The sequence below is a fragment of the Vulpes vulpes genome, chromosome 2 (genome assembly GCF_048418805.1).
Source record: "Vulpes vulpes isolate BD-2025 chromosome 2, VulVul3, whole genome shotgun sequence".
In the NCBI taxonomy this organism is placed as follows: Eukaryota; Metazoa; Chordata; class Mammalia; order Carnivora; family Canidae; genus Vulpes; species Vulpes vulpes.
This window is the reverse complement of record NC_132781.1, coordinates 87,301,970-87,318,268: the sequence shown is the minus strand read 5'-3', so window position 1 is coordinate 87,318,268 and position 16,299 is coordinate 87,301,970.

Here is a 16,299-nt window from a genome sequence, read left to right as displayed (position 1 = left end):
AAAAGAGATAAAAACAATTAAAAGACCATGAGGAAAGGGCAAGAGAAATAAATCACAGACTCAAAGGAAATATCTGTGTTTAATTGGGGTTCCAGAGGGTGCCCAAAAGGGACAGAGGACCAGAAAGCATATTTGAAAAAATCATAACTGACAATTTCCCTAACTTGGGGAAGGAAACAGGCATTCAGATCAAAGAGATAGAGAGATGCCCCCCTAAAATCAATAGAAACTGTTCAACACCTTGACATTTAATAGTGAAACTTGCAAATTCCAAAGATAAAGAGAAAATCCTTGAAGCAGCAAGAGACAAGAGATCCCTAAATTAAATGGGAAGAAGTATTAGATTAACAGCAGACCTCTCCACAGAGACCTGGCAAGGCATAAAGGGCTGGCAGGATATATTCAGGGTCCTAAATGAGAAGAACATGCAGCCACGAATACTCTTATCTAGCAAGGCTCTCATTGAGATTAGAAAGAGACAAAAAGATCTTCCAGGATAGACAGAGACTGAAAGAATATGTGACCACCAAACCAGCTCTGCATGGAATATTAAGGGAGACTCTGTAAAAGAAAGAGGACACCCAAAGAAATAATCCACAAAACAGGGACTGAATAGGTATTATGATGACACTAAATTCATGTCTTTCCATAGTAACTCGGAATGTGAATGGGCTTAATGATCACATCAAAAGATGCAGGTTTTCAGACTATATTAAAAAGCAAGACCATTTATTACTGTCTACAAGAGACTCATTTGAGAACTAAGGACACTTCCATCCTGAAAATGAAAGGTTGGAGAACCATTTACCATCCAATGGTCTTCAAAAGAAGGCTGGGGCGGCAATCCTCATATCAGATAAAGTTTATCCCTAAGACTGTAGTAAGAGATGAAGAGGGACACTATATCATACTTAAAGGATCTATCCAACAAGAGGACCTAACACTCATATATATTTATGCCCCTAATGTGGGAGCTGTCAAGCATGTAAATCAATTAATAACCAAAGGAAAGACATACTTAGATAATAATACAACAATACTGGCAGACTTCAACATGCCGCACTCTACAAATGACAGATATTCTAAGCACAACATCTCCAAAGAAACAAGAGCTTTAAATGATACACTGGACCAGATGGACTTCACAGATATTTACAGGCTTTACATCCAAAAGCATCTGAATACACATTCTTCTCAAGTGCACATGGAACTTTCTCCAGAATAGACCATATAATGGGTCACAAATCAGGTCTTAACTGGTACCAAAAGTTTGAGATTTTCCGCTGCATATTTTCAGACGATAATGCTTTGAAATTAGAACTAAATCACAAGAAGAAGTTTGGAAGGATTTCAAACACTTGGAGGTTTAAGGACTACTCTTATAAAAGATGAAAGGGTCAACCAGGAAATTAGAGAAGAATTAAGAATATTCAAGGAAGCTAGTAGGAATGAAGATACAACTGTTCAAAATATTTGGTATACAACAAAAGCAGTCGTGAGGGGGAGATACATCGCAAAACAAGCATCCATCCAAAAACTGGAAAGAACTCAAATACAAAAGCTAACCTTGCACCTAAAAGAACTAGAGAAAGAACAGCAAATAAAACCTACACTAATCAGAAAAAGACAATTAAAGATTCGAGCAGAACTCAATGAAATAAAGACCAAAAGAACTGTAGAACAGATCAACAAAACCAGGAGTTGGTTCTCTGAAAGAATTAATAAGATACATTAACCAGCCCTATTAAAAACAAAAGAGAAAAGCCTCTAATTCATAAAATCACGAATGAAAAAGAAGAGATCATAACCAGTACCAAGGAAATAAAGATTTAAAAAAATATTATGAGCAGCTATATGCCAGTAAACTAGGCAATCTAGAAGAAATGGACACATTTCTGGAAAACCACAACCTACCAAAACTGGAACAGGAAGAAATAGAAAACCTGAACAGGCGAATAACCAGGAAGGAAATGGAAGCAGTCATCACAAACCTCCCAAGACACAAAATTCCATGGCAAGATGGCTTCTCGGGGGAATTATATCAAACGTTTAAAGAAGAAACAATACCTATTCCACTAAAGCTGTCCCGAAAGATAGAAAGGGATGGAGTACTTTCAAACTTGTTCTATGAGACCAGCATCAGCTTAATTCCAAAACCAGACAAAAACCCCACCAAAAAGGAGAATTATACACCAATATCCCTGATGAACACAGATGCAAAAATTCTCAAAAAGATACTAGCCAATAGGATCCAACAGTATATCCATTCACCATGACCAATTGGAATTTATCCCCAGCACAATCAATGCTCACAATCAATGTGATAGATCATATTAACAAGAGAAAACACAAGAACCATATTATCCTCTCTATAGATACAGAGTATGCATTTGACAAAATACAGCATCCATTCCTGATCAAAACTCTTCAGAATGTAGGGATAGAGGGAACATTCCCAAGTATCTTAAAAGCCATTTATGAAAAGCCCACAGCAAATATCATTCTCAATGGGGAAGCACTGGGAGCCTTTCCCCTAAGATCAGGAACATGACAGGGATGTCCACTCTCACCACTACTATTCAACATAGTACTGGAAGTCCTCGCCTCAGCAACGAGACAACAAAAAGAAATAAAAGGCATTCAAATTGGCAAAGAAGAAGTCAAACTCTCCCTCTTTGTAGATGACATGTTACTTACATAGAAAACCCAAAGAGTCCACTCCAAATTTTTAGAACTCATGTAGCAATTCGGCAGTGTGGCTGGATACAAAATCAATGCCCTGACATCAGTGGCATTTCTATAGACTAACAATGAGACTGAAGATAGAGAAATTAAGGAGTCAATCCCATTTACAATTGCTCCCCAAAGAATCAGATACCTAGGAATAAACCTAACCAAAGAGGTAAAGGATCTATACCCTAAAAACTACAGAATACTTCTCAATCAAATTGAGGAAGACACAAAGAGATGGATAAATATTCCATGCTCATGGATTGGAAGAATTAATATTGTGAAAATGTCAATGCTACCCAGGGCTACACGTTCAATGCAATCCTATCAAAATACCATGGACTTTCTTCAGGGAGTTGGAACAAATCATCTTAAGATTTGTGTGGAATCATAAAAGGCTCCGAGTAACCTGGGGAATATTGAAAAAGAAAACCAGAGCTGGAGGCATCACAATGCCAGATTTCAGGGTGTACTACAAAGCTGTGATCATCACGACAGTGTGATACTGGCACAAAAGCGAACACATAGATCAATGGAACAGAATAGAGAATCCAGAAATGGTCCCTCAACTCTATGGTCAAACTAGTATTTGACAAAGCAGGAAAGACTATCCACTGGATAAAGGACAGTCTCTTTAATAAATGGTGCTGGGAAAATTGGGCATCCACCTGCAGAAGAATGAAACTGGACCATTCTCTTGCACCGTACACAAAGATAAACTCAAAATGGATGAAAGATCTTAAATTGAGAGAAGAATACATCAAAATCCCAGAAGAGAACACAGACAACGGCCTTTTTGAACTTGGCCACAGCAACCTCTTGCAAGATCCATCCATGAAGGCAAGGGAAACAAAAGCAAAAATGAATGATTGGGACTTAATCAAGATAAAAAGCTTCTGTACAGCAAAAGAAACAGTCAACAAAATTGAAGACTACCTAGAGAATGGGAGAAGATATTTGCAAATGACATATCAGATAAATGGCTAGTATCCAAGATCTATAAAGAACTTCTTAAACTCAACACCCAAGACACAAACAATCCAATCATGAAATGGGCAAAAGACATGAACAGTAATTTCACAGAGGAAGACATATTCATGGCCAACAGGCACCTGAGAAAGCGCTTCACATCACTGGTCATCAGGAAAATACAAATCAAAACCTCAATGAGATACCACCTCACACCAGTGAGAATGGGGAAAATTACCAAGACAGGAAACACCAAATGTTGGAGAGGATGTGGAGAAAGGGGAACCCTCCTGCACTGTTGGTGGGATTGTGAACTGGTGCAGCCACTCTGGAAAACTGTGTGGAGGTTCCTCAAAGAGTTAAAAATAGATCTGCCCTAAGACCCAGCAATTGCACTGTGAAGATTTACCCCCAAGATACAGATGCAGTGAAACAGCAGTACTCCTGCACCGCAATGTTTCTAGCAGCAATGTCCACAATAGCCAAACTGTGGAAGGAGCCTCGGTGTCCATAAAAAGATGAATGGATAAAGAAGCTGTGGTCTATGTATACAATGGAATATTCCTCAGCCATTAGAAACGACAAATGCCCACCATTTGCTTCAACGTGGTTGGAACCGAGGGTATTATGCTGAGTGAAGTAAGTCAATCAGAATAAGACAAACATTATATGGTCTCATTTACTTGCGGAATATAAAAAGTAGTGAAAGGAAATGAATGGGAAAGGAGAGCAAATGAGTGAAAATATCAGTGAAGGTGACAGAATGTGAGAGACACCTAACTCTGGGAAACGAACAAGGGTTGGTGGAAAGGGAGGTTGGCGGGGGGGTTGGGGCGACTGGGTGATGGGCACTGAGGGGGGCACTTGACACCATGAGCACTGGGTGTTATGCTATATGCTGGCAAATTGAACTCCAATAAAAAATATACCAAAAAAAAAATTTTTTTTTAGAGATTTTATTTATTTATTCATGATAGAGAGAGAGAGAGAGAGGCAGAGACACAGGCAGAGGGAGAAGCAGGATCCATGCACCGGGAGCCCGACGTGGGATTCGATCCCGGGTCTCCAGGATCGCGCCCTGGGCCAAAGGCAGGCGCCAAACCGCTGCGCCACCCAGGGATCCCCTATACCAAAAAATTTTTAAATAAACCTGCTTACCATAAAAAATAAAGTTAGTAGTAATATTTAAAATGTTTACCATTAATGTGATTTCTTTGCTATATTACTTCAGAAGGATTTTTAAAATAAGCAACCTGTAGGTAATAATTTCATATAATTTACTAATTTATCAAAAGTTCTTTTTCACCTTGCCAACTTGACCTACCCCACTGTGATCCAGTTGCTATGAAAGTCATCCCATAAGTAGTGTCAATTAATGCAGGCAGCAAAACATTTTCAACAGTAAGAAGCTCCATTTATTTTTTTATGTAATTTTTAGGATTATATTTATTCATTTATGAGAGACACACAGATAGAGGAAGAGATACATGCAGAGGGAGAAGCAGGGTCCCTGTGGGGAGCCCAATGTGGGACTTGATCCCAGAACCCTGGGATCACAACCTGAGCCAAAGGCAGATATTCAACCACTAAGCCGCCCAGGTGCCCCAGGAAGCTCAGTTTAGATTGATGATGAGATTCATTTGTGATAATCATCATTCACATTCACATTATATTACAAAAACAGAAAACCCACATTTGTGAGATTTAGCATTCTTATCTTAACTGACTCATGCAGATAGAGTGATAAACTACAATTTGCTACTAATTTGTGGCCTAGGTTGCAGTCCAATAGCCTTTCTATTGTTACAGTCTCTGTCATATACGTATCATAGAATGTATGTTAGTGTACATTTCTGTGGATAAGAACATGTCAAAGAGAAGCTTGCCTCTTCTCAAAATGTGTTAGCATAAACACATTAAAAATTTGGTGAATAGCTTAATTTGGATCAAATCTTTGGCTTATGGATTCTTGTTTTTTTTATAAATGAGTCAATTAAAATGAGAGTCTTATTTTTTCATCAGATATATGTCATTGCTACAAAGAGAATAATTGTACCATCATAAATAACATTGTTAATAAATTAATTCATGATCGTGCTGTTATATCTAAATACAAATAGAGAAAGATAAAGTATAAATACATATATATGTAGTTTCTTTGCTATATTTTTCTTTTGTAATGTATGTAATAATCTTTATTTTTTTTTTTAAGATTTTATTTATTCATTCATGGGAGACATATAAAGAGAGGAAGAGACACAGGCAGAGGGAGGAAAAGCAGGCTACCTGCAGGGAGTCCGATGTGGCACTTGGTCCTGGGAATCCGGGATCATGCCCTGAGCCAAAGGCAGATGCTCAATTGCTGAGCCACCCAGGCATCCCTGTAATAATCTTCAATGTAAAAAAATGTGGTGAACATATTGAGTTTAGAGAATAGGTGACTTACAGTTAAGCCTAAAAAGCTGTTGGTTGAAGCCATTTGGTTTCTCTTCCAAATTGAAGCAATTTACACATAGATGCTAAGGGAGGCCATCATTTTTAATTATGTGGTAAATCAGTTATTCTGAAATCTTTTTAGTAGACTGCTGAGAAAGGATGCCTTTGGCACAAAGACCATTCTACCGCACAGTTGATTAAGGTCTTAAACATTGTACAACATTTAAAAAATGGAAAAAAGAAGAGAAATACTAAAAAACAAGAGAGAATTGTGACAACTGGGTATCTTGGTTCAGTGACTATTGAAATTATAATGAAACCTTAGCCTCTATCAATAAATAAATTTTTAAAGGCTCCCAGTGAGAAACTAGAATACAGTGGTCTCTGGAACCAGGCTGACTAGCACATATTTCAGTTCTACTCCAGAAGTTTAACTTCTGTGGCCATGAGCAATTTGTTTAATTTCTCTGTGAATCAATTCCTTCCTCTGCAAAATGGGAATGATAACCATACCTTCTATATGGCCTTATTAAGAAAATTAAATGAATTCATATAAACCATGGTAAAAAAATTCCTGAAATACAATGAACATCCAAATATTTGATATTGTGGATATTACTGTTTGTAGAACTTTGAATAGAATATTACAGAAATTCATTTTGCTTATATGGTGATCATTGAACTTTAACCTCCATAAGCCTATGTTATCAGGGAAAAGTCCATCACAAATTTGGATATAGATAGCTATATTCTTATAATCAAATCCCTTAATGTAATACTGAGTGTAGAGGATGTAATTAAAACAAACAATTGACATGGATTGAGAAGACCTTTTGTCATGATCTTTTCTTGGCTATTAGTTTTACTCTGACCTACCCAGAGCTAGAAAAGCATTGTGTTTGTGGTTCACTCAGCATGGCCAGAAATTTTCATAGCTGAAATTATATGATAGTGCTAATAGTAAATCTGGAGATATCACAATTCCAGAGTTCAAGTTATATTACAAAGCTATAGTGATCAAGAAAGTATGGGACTGGTACGAAAAGAGACACAAATCAATCAATAGAACAGAATTAAAAAACCCAGATATGAACCCACAACTCTATGGTCAACTAATCTTTGGCAAAGCAAGAATATATAATGGAAAAAAGACAGTCTCTCTAACAAATGATGTTGGTATTAAGTCTATGGCAACATGCAAAAGAATGAAACTGGACCATTCTCTCACACCATACATAAAAATAAACTCAAAATGGTTGAAGGACCTAAATGTGAGACAAGAAACTGTTTTCTCAGAGGAAAACACAGGTAGTAACTTCCTTGACCTAGGCTGTAACACCTTCTTACTAGATATGTCTCCTGAGACAAGGGAAACAAAAGCAAAAATAAATATTCAGAGTTCACCAAGATAAGACACTTCTGTACAATGAAAGCAACAAAACTAAAAGGCAACTTTCAGTATGGGAAAAGATATTTGCAAATAATATATTTGATAAAGTGATAGTATCAAAAATATATAAAGAACTTAAATCTCAATACTGAAAAAACAAATAATCCAGCTTAAAATAAGCAGAAGACATGGAAAGATTTTTTTTTCCAAAGAAGACATCCAATTGCTAACAGACACATGAAAACAACATCACTCATCATCAGAGAAATGTAAATCAAAACTATGATGAGATGTCACTTCACACCAGTCAGAATGGATAAAATTAACGACACAGGAAACAACAGGTATTGGCCAGAATGTGGAGAAAAGGGAACCGTCTTACACTGTTGGTAGGAATGCAAACTGGTGCAGCCATTCTGGAAAACAGTGTAGTGGTCCCTCAAAAAGCTAACACTAGAATTACTCTATGATCCAGCAATTACAGTACTGGTCATTTATCCAAAGGATATAAAACTACTGATATCCCAGTGTTTATAGCAGCATTATCAACAATAGCCAAATTATGGAAAGAGCCCAAATGTCCATCAACAGATGAGTGGATGAAGAGGTTGTAATATATATACACAATGGAATATTACTAATCTATCAAAAATAATGAAATCTTGCCATTTGCAGGGATGTGAATGGAATTAGAGTATTATGCTACGTGAAATAAGTCAGAGAAATACCAAACCCTATGATTTCATTTATATGTGGAATTTAAGAAACAAAACAAACCAATGTAGGGTGGGGGAGAAAGAAAAACCAAGAAATAGACTCTTACCTACAGAGAAGAAACTGAGGGGAGAGGGTATGGGAAGGGTTAAATAGGTGATAGAGATTAAGTAGGTTACTTGTAGTGAGCACCCAGTGTTGTATATAATTGTTGAATCACTTAATTCTATAACTTAAACTAATATTTCACCATATGTTAACTAACTGGAATTTAAATAAAAATTTGAAAAATATGGTTAAGAAGGATTAATGTTAATGTTTCTTTAAATATTAGCTAAAAATTACTAGTGAAGCCATCTGGTTCTGGACTTTACTGATTCTAACACCATATTTGTTATGGATCTGTTTAGACTGTCTATTTCTTCATGATTTAGCTTTGGTTAGTTGTATGGTTCTAGAAATTTATCCATTTCTTCTAGGCTATCCAGTTTATTGACATATAATTGTTCATAGTAGTGTCTGATGGTCTTTATTATGTCTATGGCAACAGTTGAAATATTTCTTCTTTATTTTAAATTTTATTTATTTATGCCTTCTCTTTTATGCCTAGTCAGTCTGAGGCTTTGACAACTTTGTTTAAAAATTTTTCTTAATTTCATTGATTTTTTTCTACTATTTTATTTGGTTTATTTTTGCTCTAATATTTATTTAATCTTTATTTTCTTCCTCCTGCTAAATTTGAGGTTGGTTTGTTTGTTTTAGCTTTATGAGGCTTTATTTGAAGTTGTTTTTACTTTTTCTTTTTTTCTTTTTTAAGATTTTATTTATTGATTCATGAGACACACACAGAAGGAGAGAGAGAGAGAGAGAGAGAGAGAGAGATAGGGGAAGAGGCACAGGCAGAGAGAAAAGCAGGCTCCATGCAAGGAGCCCAACGTGGGACTCGATTCCAGGTCTCCAGGATCACACCCTGGGCTGAAGGCAGCACTAAACTGCTGAGCCACCTGGGCTGCCCTTTTTTTTCTTTTTAAATGAGTTTTTCACTATGAATTTCCCTGCTAGTACTACTTTTGCTCCATTCTATGTTATAATATGTTATATTTTCAATTTCATTTGTCTCAAGATATTTTCGAATTTCTTTCATATTTTCCCTTTGATCTTATTGTTGTTCAAGGATGTGTTGCTGATTACCCCATCTCTGCGAGGTCTCTATGTTCTTCCTTCTGTTGACTTCTACTTTCACTCTACAATGTCCCTTTCTGGGGGAAGCTACAAACTGGACCTTTCCTTCTGTTCAATCTGTACTGAAGCAGAGGGGAGCTATGGTTGTGTATTCCAGGCTGCTAGACTACAGTGGACCCATGTGAGCTCCTGGATTGGCAAGACAGGTCAGCTTTCTCGTGAGGCCCCTTAGAAAGTTGGCTCACTAGATGTGCAAAACTTCTAAAAGCTAAGAACTAGGGGTGTTGTTGTTGTTGTTTTCCTGTATGGCACTCTGCTAGGATACAGGACTCTTATAAAAGGATATCCTAGTCTCATTACAGGTTTATGTGAGTGGTTTGATGCAGGAATCTTTCATTTGGTTTCTGAACTTCTCATAAAGGAAATTTGTCCACGAATGTTGCTTAATTGGTGCCTTTATGAGAGAAGGAATGCTTCAAGTCCTCCTACTCAGCTATCTTGCTGAGCCATCTCAATATTCCTTTTAAAATATTAAAATATTGAGAGTCAATTAAAAAATTATCATCCAGCTAATGAGATCTTTTCTTACTGATATATATTACCACTGCTTATTAGTGCTTTCTCTGTTTATCATAACAACAGATCTCCACAGATTCTCTAAGTCCAGCCTAAATAGCAAGACTATCCAATAGTAAATGCTATAGTAGGTAAGATTAATAATATGCGTCTTACTACCTCTTATTTCAGACATACCTGCAAGTGTTTTGTATTATAAGATGCTGTTCCTGTTTATAACCCTCTCTATCAGGATTTCATTAGGTTCAGTTTATAGAAATGGCTTCTAATTCTAGCAACATTAGAATTGCAAAGTTTATTACTTGAAGGTCTCTCTGTGTTATATAATTCACTATGTTGATAGCTAATGATTTCCAAAGCATGAAACCAACATGCTTGTCAGTAGTTAGGTGGCCCCACCTCCAAATCCTAAAATTAGCAACTCCTATGTTATTAAAATGTTAATTTCTAAGAAGGACAAAATGGATCCGTTCAAGTCATGATGTATATATACAGGGTTGGCAGGAAGATAAAAGTACAATGGGATATCCCTGAAAGCTTTGATGAGTTCTAGCTGGAAGGCTTAGCAACATTTTACATTTTTAGGAATTATATTTTTATGTTCTTTGTGTGAAAACAGTAGGCTCTGAATTGCTTTCATATCTTCTTAAGTAGTGGGTTCTCTGTTATCTCAATTGAAATTTTAGTGACCATAGTTTGGAAAGAATTAATGTTCTGAATAGCTCTTATGAGAGCTATTGAGAGCTCAATGGAGCTCTCATGATTGTTCTTTTATTTTCCCTTGTGACTGTAATCTTTAAGAAAGTTACCTTAAAATTAATTTGAAATGCATCAAAGACAACACACTGAAATATGGTCATACTTTCATACTGTTATATAGTGTATGACATTTAAAGAGGTAATATCATGGTAATAAGGGGTAATTAGAATACATACATTTAAATGGGACGAAGAAATGAAAATATATTATTCAACTCAATGAACAAGGAATTTTGATGATTGTAAACAACAGTTGAAGTACAAAATAACTTCAGAATTAAAAATGAACAAATTCTAATTAGCAGAAAAGAAAAAACAACCAATGACAAATAGCTTTCTTTGAAACAATCCCAGGTGGTTTTTAGTATAATTTTACCCGGCAAAAGAAACAGTGTCCGTGATTTCCAAGGTCTTTTTGAACCTTTCTATTTTATCACTCTGATTTTCCTTTTTCAAGGGCACAACATAAATTTTGAAAGACATAGTTATAAAGTGCAGTCGACATCTATGCACTTATGACTTTTCTTTGTCTGACGTGGCTCAGTTATATAGGTGATAATGCCCCTGCAGAGTTGGCATGCTGCTTGATTTTTCTCTCTAGTACATAGTTGAGTAGATATTTAGAAAAAATACTGAAGTTGACAAAGAGAAAAAGTATAAGGGCAAGGGTAAGCATGTTCTTTTTTGAGCTAAACAGTATTAAGCCTCTATAATAATCCTACTTTACAGGTTGGTGCCATTCTGTAGTTTATTATTTTTTTAAAATATTTTAAAATATTTATTTTATTTTACAATTTTATGGATACATTTATATAATGTTTCTTCATGTTCATTTTGAAATCAAATAAAAAAAACTAGTTCAAGTTTTACAATTTAAGAAAAATTAAACTATTATTCAGAAAGATTGTCAGAGAGGACAGGTTTCTCCAACTAATTTTTTAAAATCTTACTTAAAGCATTTACTTGGTAAAAATATAGATAGATAAAAGTACTTGTATTTGTTTGTTTTAAAGTTTTCATCCAACAACCCCTATGACATTAACCACCCCTCTAACACATGACAACTTGATGTAGTTAGTAAAATGTAAAAATTTAGTTTAGATTAGGTAACTCCATGATCAACTTTTATAAAATGAGTATAATTTTACCCCTGCCAATGTCATGAAACTATTAAACTCCCAAATTAACAAACCTAAATATTACCTTGAATAGTATTAAGAGCATTAATGTGTAAGATAGCATGGATGTTAATTTTTTTAAAAAAATACCTTTATATAATTGTATCTCCAGAAAAAATGCATGAGGAAAAGGAAAAATGGGTTTTAGAATACAACTCCATTATTCAGTGGTCTAAAATGTAATTTTCAAGTCATTTTCTGTTTCTGATCTCTGTTTCCCCATATGTAAATAAAAGTTGAATGAAATTTGCTTATTAGGATATATTATATATTAATATAATATATTAATTATATTAATTAATATATTATAATATTAATATATTATATTTGCTTATTAGGATATATTATATATTAATATAATATATTAATTATATTAATTAATATATTATAATATTAATATATTATATTACATATTATATTATTTATTAGTAATATATATATTACTCTTTTTAGAGCCTTGCTGTTTTAGAGACACACAATGATAGTTTCTGAAGCAGAAATGTACACTGGAGACAGACTGAGAATATATCTTATTCATCTTTTTTTCCTCAGGACCTAAAAAAGTGTTCCATGTATAAGAGACATTTAACAAATAGTCAATTATCCAAACATTAAATGTTTAGAACAGTCAAAATATATTTATGAAAAAGTGACCTTGTATGATAAAGAGAATATATAAAATAAATACAGTATTATAAAATAGACCTGACACAAATTAATTGCAAATATAATTGGTTGTATTTTTTTAATAATAAATTTATTTTTTATTGGTGTTCAATTTGCCAACATACAGAATAACACCCAGTGCTCATCCCGTCGAGTGCCCCCCTCACTGCCCGCCACCCATTCACCCCCACCCCCCGCCCTCCTCCCCTTCCACCACCCGTAGTTCGTTTCCCAGAGTTAGGAGTCTTTATGTTCTGTCTCTCTTTATGACATTTCCCACACATTTCTTCTCCCTTCCCTTATATTCCCTTTCACTATTATTTATATTCCCCAAATGAATGAGACCATATAATGTTTGTCCTTCTCCGATTGACTTATTTCACTCAGCCAGTTTGTTTTGATTTTATAAGGTCCTCTGGAGAACACAAAGTAAATTTGCCAAAAAAAAAAAAAAAAAAAAAAAAAAAAAACTTCAAGTATATTTCTTCTTGATGAGTTTTTAAATCATTCACTCTTTCATAAAGGGAAGATAGTAGAGTAAGAAGGATTCCAAACTCTTTCTCCCTTCATAACTAGTAAAATAAACCATCACCATCTGAACAAAATAAAACATGCATCAAACAAACGAACTTAAGGATTGAGTAGGCAGCTTGGAAGAAATTAAGGATAAACTTTTGAGAGTAAGAAATCCTACATGTCACCTGGTAATAGTATTACCAAGAAAGCCTGTCAAATCTTGCCATATTCTAGGCATATCATACGAATTCAGTGCAACAAATGGAGATGGGTATTTTAAGCAGAGAGAGATTTATTTATTTTTTTAAAGATTTTTATTTATTTATTCATGAGACACACACACACACACAGAGAGAGAGAGAGAGAGAGAGAAAGAGAGAGAGGCAGAGACACAGGCAGGCTCCATGCAGGGAGCCGACGTGGGACTTGATCCCGAGTCTCCAGGATCAGGCCCTGGGCTGCAGGCAGCGCTAAACCGCTTAGCCACCGGGGCTGCCCTGCAGAGACATTGAATACAAGAAATAGAAAATTTTTTCAAGGACTGAAATAAAAGGAGTTGGGACTAGCAGTGGATTTATTTTGTTCAGAAAATATGCAGGGGACAATCCCAAACTTTGGTATCAGTTAAGACTTGATTTGTGATACAGTATGTGGTCTATTCTAAGAAAGTCCAAGTGCACTTGAGAAGAATGTGCATTCAGTTGTGTTTGGATGTAAAGTTCTGTAAATATCTGTGAAATCCATGTGATCCAGTGTGTCATTTAAAGCTCCTGTTTCTTTGGAGATGTTGTACTTAAAACATCTGTCATTTACAGAAAACACCATGTTGAAGTCTGCCAGTATTGTTGTATTATTATCTAAGCATGTCTTAACTTTGGTTATTAATTGATTGATATGCTTGGCAGCTCCCACATTCGGGGCATATCAGTGAGTGTTAGGTCCTCTTGTATGGTATAGTGTCCCTCTTCATCTCTTACTACAGTCTTTGGGAAAAACTTTAATTTATCTGATATGAGGATGGCTACCCCTGCTTTCTTTTGAGGACCATTTGAATGTTAAATAGTTCTCCAACCTTTCATTTTCAGGTTGGAGGTGTCCTTAGGTCCTAAATGAGTCTCTTGTGGACAGAAAATAGATGGGTCTTGCTTTTTTAATCAGTCTGAAACCCTGTGCCTTTTGATGGGATCATTAAGCCCACTCACGTTCCGAGTTACTATGGAAAGATATGAATTTAGTGTCACATAATACCTATTTAGTCCTTGTTTTTGTGGATTATTTCTTTGGGCTTCCTCTTTCTTTTACAGAGTCCCCCTTAATAGTTCTGCAGAGCTGTTTTGGTGGTCACATAACGTTTCAGTTTCTGCTTATCCTGGAAGCTCTTTATGTCTCCTTCTATTCTGAATGAGAGCCTTGTTGGATAGAGTTTATTTGGTTGCATGTTCTTCACATTGAGGACCCTAAATATATCCTGCCAGCCCTCTTTGGCTTGCCAGGTCTCTGTGGAGAGGTCTGCTATTAATCTAATACTTCTCCTCCCCATAAAGTTTAAGGATCTCTTGTCTCTTGCTGCTTTAAGGATCTTCTCTTTATCTTTGGAATTTGCAAGTTTCACTACTAGATGTCGAGGTGTTGAATGGTTTTTATTGATTTTAGGGGGGGATCTCTCTATCTCCTGGATCTGAATGCCTGTTTCCCTCCCCAAATTAGGGACGTTCTCAGCTATGATTTGTTTAAATACATTTTCTGGTCCTTTGTCCCTTTCTGCACCCTCTGGAACCCCAATTAAATGTAGATTTTTCCTTCTGAGGCTGTTATTTATTTCCCTTAATCTATCCTCATGATCTTTTAATTGTTTTTCTCTTTTTCCCTCGGCTTCCTTCCTTGCCATCATCTTGTATTCTATGTCACTCACTCTTCTATCTCATTAACCTTCATTGTTAGGACCTGTAGTTTGGATTGCATATCATTTAATTGATTTTTAATTTCAGCCTGATTAGTTCTAAATTCTGCAGTTATGAAGTCTCTTGAATCCTTTATGCTTTTTCCAGAGCCACCATTAGCTTTATAACTGTGCTTCTGAATTGGCTTTCTGACATCGAATTGTAATCCAAATTCTGTAACTCTGTGGGGTAGAGTACTGTGTCTGTTTCTTTCTTTCGTGGTGAATTCTTCTTTCTGCTCATTTTGCTCCATGCAGAGTGGCTAAAAACAAGTTGTACTGGAAAATGAAGGGAAGAAAAGAGAAAAACAAAGGGGGGGGGGGACAAAGAACCAAAAGAAAAACAAAAACAAACACACAAAACAAAACAAAACATCAAATAAAAACCAAGGATGGTGGGGGGATCCCTGGGTGGCTCAGCAGTTTGACACCTGCCTTTGGCACAGATAGCGATCCTTGAGTCCCAGGATCGAGTCCCACGTCAGGCTCCCAGCATGGAGCCTGCTTCTCCCTCCTCCTGTGTCTCTGCCTCTCTCTCTCTCTCTGTCTATCATAAATAAATAAATAAGTAAATAAATAAATAAATAATAAATAATAAATAAAATAATAAAAAAAAGAATTTAAAAATTGTTTAAAAAAAAACAAAAACAAGGATGGGTATCCTCTGATTCTATATACTGTCAGTTCCTTGACTTTCCCTGGAGCTTTCCAGCGCTGCTCGCTCAAGAACTTGCTCATCCCCTCTCCTTCCAGCTGGCTTCTGGGGGAGGGGCCTGCTTTGCTGATTCTCATATGTGTGCACCTGGGGGAACTGTCTTGCCCCCTGCTAGTGTACTACTCAGTGGGAGCTGCTTATCCTGTGAGGCTCCTGTTCTTTTGCAGCCCCTCTCTGTCCCAGGCACAAGGTCACACAAGGAGGAACAACAAGACTGGCAGTGGCCAGCTCTCCAGCCCTGGAGTCAGGAGTAACTCCCACAGCTCCCAGTCTGCCCTGGCATGTATGCTCTGGTGGCTCGGGGCCGCCCAGTGGCAGGAGTATCCTCGCTGTCCTGTGCCCTCCTGGCCTCCACCTGTCCCAAGGGGAGGGCTGGATCCTGGGTTGTGACCCCTGGCGCCCTGGACTCTGGGGCCTGTGTTGCTGGAATCACACTCCCAGGGCCACACAGCTCCCTCTGCAGGGAGCCGCAGCCTGAGCTGCTCCCACGCCCCCATGGCACATACTCTTCAGCCCTTTAGGGAGCTGG